Here is a 9,373-nt window from a genome sequence, read left to right on the forward strand (position 1 = left end):
AGTTGAATAATAGCAACAAGCATGGAGAGAAAAGAACGGCATATTTGTAGAACTACAGTGAGGCTTCATAATCGGTACGCGTCTGCATGATAGCTTATTTGTTCTCCCTCGGTGTATTGAAATATCTATAGCAGAAAGAAGACCATTACACGTCGCTGTTTTCGACGTGACAACGTAGACCGCAAGGCTTTGTGTTACATTACTTTCTACTATGTCCATGACATTTCTGATTTTCTTTTTTTTTTCTGTTTTGTAAGCACAATGTACTGGTACATAATCGTTCTCTACATATCTGTAACATGATAAAGGGTCTACTAGCTATCTAACACATGAATCCTGTGTGACCTTTTCTATGTGTATATCTATCTGCGTGATCTATGTACACATGTATGCATTTCATAATTCTTATCTGATGTATTAGAAGCCACTTTCTTTCGGCTGTACATTGAGTGCAACTGTAATTTTAATATAATGTGCACCTTACTGTATATGTTATTGTACGCGTAAATGCTGTATGAACTGAACGGGGGCAGGGGCCCAGTCAGGCTACTTCAGCCTTTAGGCTCTGTCTCCGCAGGAAAAACCCTGAAATAAAGTGATTTTTTTTTATATTCTGGAAGGAGACGATATAGGCGACGACTGTGCTGAGCTTTTCAAGCAGACTAACGGAGAAAAAAGCGTGTCCATTGAATGGCAAGCTATGGGAAGCTTGAGGAACCATTATTACATGAAACATCGTATATATTGTTGAACAGAAAAAAATTCTAGTTTCAGCATCCTGATCTGGGGGAGGTGGTTGAACTTGAAGCTTACAGCGTGAGCCTTTTTAAAGGAAACATTAAATGGCTGGTGGTTTCCTCAAACAAGTTTCAGATTGTAGTCTGGGGCGCTATAACGTAAAACTATTCCAATATATTTGTATTCCAATTTCCTGACGTCAAATTTGGGTAACCGCCGACGCAAGCATCGGGCAGTCACCGGCAGGGTTGTCTGAACAGACAAATCAAACGGTCTCCTCGTTCATAGGAGGTCACTTTTGTTTGCTTGAAAAAGGCTAACATTGCCTAAACTGAGCGGCTTGTCTTGTCTAATTGGTTCACAAGTGGTGAGGGGCACGCTCAAGTGGAGAGGGATTCGATGGGGCCGAGCCACTGCACTAAAAATCGGTAACCCGATGAAGAGGGTGGTGATTTCTGTGATTGCTCCACTTTGCCTTACTTAGCTTGCGGTGGCTCGTCGACAATAGCGTCGGCATGCAACGGAAGCTCAGGAATGACGCTACAACTTATCCTCAGCAAAGAAGAGTTGACAGAACGAGGTCGTAAAAGTGCTGAAAGTGCTGCAAAACGTCACATGGCTACGCAAACATCTTTATTACAAGTAAATACACCCATGCTGTCCGGCAGGTGCGAGAGCCATTGCAAGAGCGATCGGCGGCAGCCATATTTTATACCTTTCCGAATGGGACAGCCTTCGACTATTCAGGAGAAAGAATCCAGTTTTGTTCGGCATATTATTGCATATATATATATATATATATATATATATATATATATATATATATATATATATATTTAGCTCAATTGGTAGAGCATCGCACGCGAGATGCGAAGGTTGTGGATTCGGTTCCCACCTGTGGCAAGTTGTTTTTGATCCACTTTAATTTCCATTAATTTGTAGTTTCATCATTTCATTTATTAAACACAAGTAATTCCCCTATGTTGTCCTTGGTGTCAGTGTTTGTTGGCTTCTTATGATATGACTAATAAAAATTGGGCCCCTCGGTTAACCCCCTTTCTTCTCGTTGATTACATAACGAGGGTCTCGAATCCGGCAACATTGATGCTTTTTGGTAGCATATGTGGGTTTATTGACCAGTTGCCTTCACCCCAAAAGATCACGTTCTCGTGGCGCCTGCGGCAAGAAGGACGTTCCACGTCCGCTGTCACGGTCTGTGAGTGGCGGCGCTGGCTAACACTCCCAGGGTTCTACTAGGACACATAAATACCCAAGAACGTGGTTGGGAAAACAGCGCCGCGGTAACTCAATTGGTAGAGCATCGCACGTGAAGTGCGAAGGTTGTGGGTTCGGTTCCCACCTGCGGCAAGTTGTTTTTTCCTCCACTTTTTTTTTCATTAATGTGCTGTTTCATCATGTCATTTATTAAGCACAAGTAATTTCCCCTATGCTGTCCTTGGTGTCCGTGTTTGCTGCCTTCTTATGATATGGCTATATATATATATATATATATATATATATATATATATATATATATATATATATATATATTGCAATATATTCGCGTTTCATTCGCACACAATCGTACGCACCTTCCATATTTTTCTGCTTTAGTGTCGCTCGCTCATGCTATATCTGTCAACGTTCCTTAAGGCATGGTTCCGTAAATAGAATGTTTACAGTTAATGAATACACGAAGAAAATACGATACGGTGCGGGCCGGGCGTTTCAATAACAGAAGTGGCGAAACATTTATGTTAATGCTATTACGTCAGCACTAAACTAGTTGCGTCACTTGTAATGCTCTTACATATACAAATTGGATTCGTGTAAACGCACAATTTATTTATTGTTCAATCGGAAAAGTGGGGCATGCGAGCAAGCAATTTTTGTAGGAACAAAAGAAGTCCAATAGAAAATTTACAAATTGTGCGTTCACGAGCCCTTATTAAACTTAAATTCCGTACCTGAACAGCACTGGGATCGCTCAGATCTTTGTAAAGCCACAGCCCACACATCGAGAGCTCCTCTTGCCCTAAATCATCTCAGACGTCTTATACTTGAGCTAGAAAGTTACTGTGCGCGTGACCGCCCCCCCCCCCCCCCCCCCCCCCCCCCCCAGGGCGACACATTTCTCTCCCAATAAGGGCCGCAAATCAAGTTCGGAGAGCTGGAGGAGTCCCGTAAAGGCTGCGGCGGATAACGCGAGTTGAATGCTGGCAACTACAGACAAGCAGACGACACGTTTAGTGCCAGTCATGTCAACAGGGCACATCTCGATCACAGCGCCGCCGCTACTTGTGAGAGAGCCAGGGGCAACCTCTCTACTGTGGCGAGACTGCGAAGTTTTCCGACTGACCTTATCTAGTAGCGTTGATCAATATTGAGAAGGAGGAGGAAAATGCCGGGAGCAAACATCAAGAAGAATATGCGCAACTATTATCAAGGCACTAGAGAGACCCCCCTCCCCCCTAACACTTCTTTGAGTACGCCCATTCTTTTTTAAAAATTATTTGATAACGTTTTCCCTCCTTCTTCGCGAATATTCGCCAGGCAATGTAGTGGGTGGAGCTCAAGCAAGAGGCGAAAGCCTCCAGACGGCACGATCTGTAATGACGATGAAGAAGAAGCAAATGTTATGGCGACCGTAGCAGAAATGTTGTTCTCTGCTCACAAAACTCGCGGAGTGAAGCAGCATCACTGCTTCCCGCAGTTTGTGGTGGCCTCGATCTGCGCGCTGTTGTTCGCTGCAGGAATTGGTGTCTGGTTACTTGCTACACCGCAGCGGCGAAAGGAGCAGCCGACACCTGGGCCAGCGCAGAAGTCCGTGAAGTGCCTCACGGCCGCCTTGAGGGAGCTGGTCAACTACATCGACACCGACAGCAACCCGTGCACCGACTTCCACGAGTATGCCTGCAACAAGAGCTCCTACCCCGACGCCCGCAGTGCCGTCCGCCAGAAGATCTCAAATGACATCATCAGTTCCATCTTGCAGGTACTCTCGAAGGGTGTTAGCCTGGGATAAGATTAGATAGATTTAGCTAAGCTTAGAGAGTTATATAGGATTAGGAACTTTCAGTTTTACATGCACGCGTTCTAGCGTCATTTATTTGCAAAAATATTCATTCTGCCACAAACAATATACTGTTGAAACAGGATAGCCAACGAATGTTAGATTTACCGGACCTCGGATGGACGTGGCTGAGAATCTCCGAAAAGCAATCGCATAGCATTTGAACCTAGAAGGTCACAATTTCAATTACCTTCATACCTGCAGTCACACTTCCGTTCGCCCTGGGAACAGTAAATACAGAATATCATATCTCCTTCACAAGTTCAATACGCTGCCATCAACTGGCTAAAGTGTTCCAAAATGAGCTCTTGAATGTATTTGTTGCACCAACGGCATGTATATAACCAGGTCCACCTGATTAATTGCGTTCTTATGCTTGATCAGACCACCATTGGCAAATCCCGATTCCCAATTTATTACTTAAATTGATTATTGTCGCACAACTTATCATCTAGAAGCCGTGTCTTGGAAATCTATTAGGTAACCCCGTTTAAGTTTATAGTTTTGTTTGTTAAATATTGCCGTACAACAACTAAGCCCTCCCCCCTCTAACTCCTAGTTTTTCTTTTCTCATCTCTGGCCTTTTTTGAAAAAACTCGACTTCCGCTAACCAGGCGCACCAGCCTATTTGTGTAATTATATATCTTCCTTCTTCCCCATTAAGGGTGGGGGAGAGATAGCTACACGTACATAAAACCCTACTAAGTATTTGCTGCATTCACGAAGACAACCCCTCTTGTTGTAACGTTTGCTTTAGCGACATTCGTAAACAAATGCCGGCCGAATCGCTATATTGACGAAAGAAAAAAAACGAAGTCGTTTATTGAGTAATAGGCTGCTTGCATAACTTAAGTTCACAATTACAAAAGTTACGTCTAATGACTGGCAACACGCATAGTCGCTTAAACAGAAAGGATGGAGCGTGGCCCTAATCGCGCGGCATGGCGCAGCTTCATTTATGTCACCGTTCTCCATCACACAGGTATTAAACCGCGCGTTACGCTTCGAGTTTCCACGGCCGTATCCATACTAATGTACAATTAGTTTGCGAGTAGTATGATAACTCCAGGTGAACTTGAGGCCGTGAGGTTTCGTACGTAGTGCAAGGGTACTAAGATCAGAATTCACCGCACGCGTCGTATTCTGTGGGTGTGGGAGACAGCTTGCGAGAGTGCGCGGAGAATCGCGGTGATGCCGGCCTAACGTTTTAGGTCGCTGTTTGTGTGCTTCTTGAGTTCTGCCGTAACGTAGGTACTACGGAGGAGCACGCGCTTTTACCCGTTTTTTTTAAATGGCGAAGCAGCGGATATTTGTCCTAACGGCGCCAATCTCACTGGAGTGGACATAAGATGTGGCTCTTCGGGGTGCACCTCCGGTTTGTTTACTATTTAGACAGAGCCCTACTGCCAATGTAAGGGTGGTTGTCACCTACGCTTTTGAAAAGCTAATTACGCCGCCATCGACCTAAAAAGGTGGAAAGGGAGGCAAAATTAGAGTGTGGGAATATATATGAGAACGAAATTCGCTGACGATTACCGCAGTCCCTAATGCGAAACTTGAGCGCAGCTCTATATGCGTTTTCATTTCGCCATATATTGGCTAATCTCGACAGCCTGTTGTGTGCGGCACGTTGCAAACTGAGCGAAGCATCGCAAAACAAGTAAAAATCAAGCAGAATGATAGCGACGAGAAGAGTCAGCGATCATCAAAAATCTGATCTGTAGGTCAAGCGAGCCAGCTTTTATACATGACTCGTTGAAAGTTTCACTGTAATCGCTGGTGCCTTCGTGGGGTCCAGAAAGTTCTACGCAACTCGCGTCGCACATACAATCAGATTACAACTACTATGCCACGATCTCGTAGTCTCATGCAGTACTCTGCTTTCCTTCGCACTCTTTCGACATACTCTCCTCCTCCGCCTTCCATCTTATGCGGTACCTGTAGGCTCCTCCTCCAATTTCCTCCTCGTTCCCCCTTCTTTCATCTCCGACTGCTCTCCACGTTCGCTTTTCGCTTGGTTATGAGGCACAATGCCGACTGTCGGCGCAGCAACGAGCGCGGAAGAGCGGCGTTCTAAAATAGAAAGCCTATTCAACACGTTAACTTAACCGAGGGCAATGCTATTGCGATGCGGCGCGAGACACGTACGCAGAAGTCCATTATCTGATGTCGCCTTGAGCGTAAAACCACGTTCCATTGCAACGCACGGCGCATTGCAATCATCGTCATCTTAAGATGCTTTCTATAGTGCTATAATGCTGTGATGATCATCACTCTATGGCCGCGCATACTGTGCTCGGCACCAGATCAAATATAGGGACAAACCGGCAAAGCGTATCCTACTGCCTATAATACCTAGGCAAAAGTATATTTGGGGAAGCAACAGTTCACACATTTCTCTCTCACACTTCACGCATGTGCACAAAAATCACGTAACTGAGGGATACAGGTTCTGGTGCTGGCGACTGCTGGTGTTCTATCTTCCGGTGCGCAGCCTGCTGAATGTCACGTTATTCGGTGTTTCGGAGATGTCTTGAAGCAACAGGCAGCAGGAGCGTTCGCTCCCCTTAATTTGCGCTCTTCCTGGAGCCAGAATTGTGGCAGCTAGGGTTACGCTCATCGTGCGCGGTTTTTTCACGTCTATTTGTGCGCGCGTAACACCACGCTTGTTGGATGAATCATTAAGCGAGTAGTTACAGCCGATAGAAACCACAGCCGATAGAAACCACACAGCCGATAGAAACCACCAACATTATTTCCTATAGTTGTCGAAAACTTTCCTATCGCTATCAACGATTCGTATTTCGGTTGAAATTGCGGCTTTTCTTGCTGTCTCTGGCCATGTTCAAATGAAGCAACACCGAACTTATATTTTATGACAATTGCTTTGAAATTTGCAACATAAACATTTGCCGTAAATTTCGCCACCACGATAGAATTGATGTATTCAATTAGTTTTTTACTATTGAATCACCACTTTGCCAAATGATGCCCGCATGCGCAGTTTGTCTTCAGCGATGCAACTCAAGTAAACTTGGTAGGCTCAGAAAAATATTCTAAAGACGATTTCACTGTATGTTTGTGTATTTTTCTTGTACATTGCACACCACAGGCAGAAGGGACCGTTGCCGCTTGGTGATCTTTTTATCTTACAGCAACTGCAGAATCTAATGCAACGCCTTCTCGCAGCTGCGGAGTGAAGACATGACTCAGTCGTTTCGTGGAGAAAGATAGGAAACAAAATGCAAAATATGGATTCAATAGATGGAAATACAGATTCGGAGCTCTAACTCGTACATATGTACATAGTTTACTCATCCACTGCATTGCCAAATTGACCTCCATGCTAAATCTAAACACTTTACAGAATTATGAGCATCCATTAGTTGAGATCCTTGTTATAATGAACACTAAGTGCAACTTAAGAACTACTACCACCCCTTCATTTGCAGGGTCGCCTTAAGGATGAAAGGAGTCAACTTCTTAGTGCTTACTACTCGAGCTGCGTAGAGAAAGCTGCTACTGGCAAAGTGAACGTCGAAGAAGCCACTCAGAATATGTTTAAAGTGTTTCACTCAGAATACGATCTAAATACAGAGAGTGACGTCATAAAGCTGATCGGTATAGTTTGTATTCAGCTCGGACTCTACATGCCTATCTACGTGTATGCCGGAGTGGATGAAGAAGATGGTTATGCATATGTGGGCCTCGCGCCTCCTGAACCACGATCAACACCTCGGTTCTTCGATGCAAATTACTATCGACGAATTGTAGAAGGCATCGTCAGGGTTGTGCAGAAAGAAATACAAGCGAACTTCACTGGCAAAAGATTGCGGAAGTTTCACTACCTCGCGATGAACATGGTAGATGAAGACAGCGAGGGCTCCCTAAAGGGAAACTTGTCAGTTTTGGATGCACTCAGCGCCAATGCCAGTTTTGACCAATGGAAGGCCTACCTGCTCGAAATTTCCGTTTCGTGGGCTGGAAAAATCCAGGGTGCCACAAAGGAATTACGCGTCAAATTAAAGGGCCCCGCGAAGATGGACAAGCTCCTCCAGCTCTACGCACGCCCGCAACTACGCGTCGAGGCATTGGCCCACCTGGCGCTTTTGAGCGTCTATACGTTCTTTAGGGAGGAGATTAACCTTGCGACAAACAAGAGTGCGGCGGAGTACGCTTCCATGTGCCAGAGGAACATTCTCCACTACCGATTCCTTTGGGCCAGTGTTGCAGTGGACAAGCTTCGACAGCCGCAGCACGACGCCCTTATAGCGGGCCTCTACAAGATCGTTATCAGTTCCGCGTTCACAGAGATGGAGGATATCTTCGAGGAAGTACGTTCAAGAAACCTGACTACGCTCGACTTCAAGGGCAACATCTCCAGTTTCCAGCTCGTGCTGCCGGGTGACTTCACAAGCGCGTATCCGGAGCAGCTACCCCGTCTCACCAGGGACTATTGGAGCAACGCGTTCCTGATGAGGCGGCTGCAGTGGAAGGCCGAACTGGTGGACGACGTACGCGGGTTCTCCGGACTGAGTAATATCCGCTGGGACGCGTACGCGGACCCGTTTATAATCCACGGAAGCAACGTCGTGTTTTTGCCCACTTTCTACTTGTTGCTCAACAGCCAGTGCCAAGACGAGAAGGAGCGGAGGCTACTTGACGCGTTGACCACGGGCGTGACCATAGCCGACCACTTGTTTGAATGGCTGTACTACTTGGTCTTTAGCAAGAATGACCGAGGTAATCGACTGGTAAAGAACTGGTTGCTGTGCCATCGTCGATATGTCTTCAAAGCGCATTCACAAGATCGGATGATCAGTTACCCGTGGCTTTCGGTGCGCGTAGTGCAGCGGGTGGCCGAACTCGATTGGTGGGACGGCATCGTCATGCACTGGAGTATGTGGACAGTGCGGCCCGCGCAGATCTTCTACGCCCTCTTTTACTCGCGCAACATGTGTGGCCGCTTGGCTTCCACCGATGCGTTGAACACGACATCCCTGATGATGGACGCGATTCCCGGTTTCGGCGTGGCATTTCAGTGTCCGGCGTTGCCCACAGTGCCACGTGATTTATGTCTCGTAACCGCCACTGTGACCAGCAACTAGAGGCAATTTGTAGGCAGGAATTTTTGAACTCAATCTATGGGCCCGTCAGGTATGCAGGTATTGCTGCGCTCATCTTTTTATTGAATGCTGACGGCCACGAGATAGCAGAAGATGGTTCCATGTTACAGAATAATTCCACGCCGGTTGCTAATATATTCTAATTTATAGCTTATCTTTCATTGCGCTTGTAAAACCATTCATTCACGATGCATCCCTACGTAGTATTGTCTATTCATCCATTTGTCATTCTCGTTTCGACGAGTCAGCTATACATAGTTACAAAAACTACAGTTTAGTAAAAATATCCCTGAGATAACATATTTTATTGCACTATCTATGACTGCGCAACGTTAAAAACTCATATATAGGGTGAATAATATCATCGACACCATTCGACAAGATGACAGGGATTGTGGCAGAACACCCCCAATTCCGACTTATTCATCCTGCTTAA

The 9,373-nt window shown here is 45.6% G+C and overlaps 1 non-coding gene across 1 annotated transcript; it reads left to right on the forward strand.

Moving 5' to 3' along the window:
- The first annotated feature begins 2,033 nt into the window (after positions 1-2,033).
- On the forward strand, positions 2,034-2,106 carry TRNAS-UGA (transfer RNA serine (anticodon UGA)). The gene has a single exon. It is a non-coding gene; the product is annotated as a tRNA-Ser (tRNA).
- Positions 2,107-9,373: the final 7,267 nt, after the last annotated feature.

The sequence above is a fragment of the Dermacentor andersoni genome, chromosome 11 (genome assembly GCF_023375885.2).
Source record: "Dermacentor andersoni chromosome 11, qqDerAnde1_hic_scaffold, whole genome shotgun sequence".
Classification (NCBI taxonomy): domain Eukaryota; kingdom Metazoa; phylum Arthropoda; class Arachnida; order Ixodida; family Ixodidae; genus Dermacentor; species Dermacentor andersoni.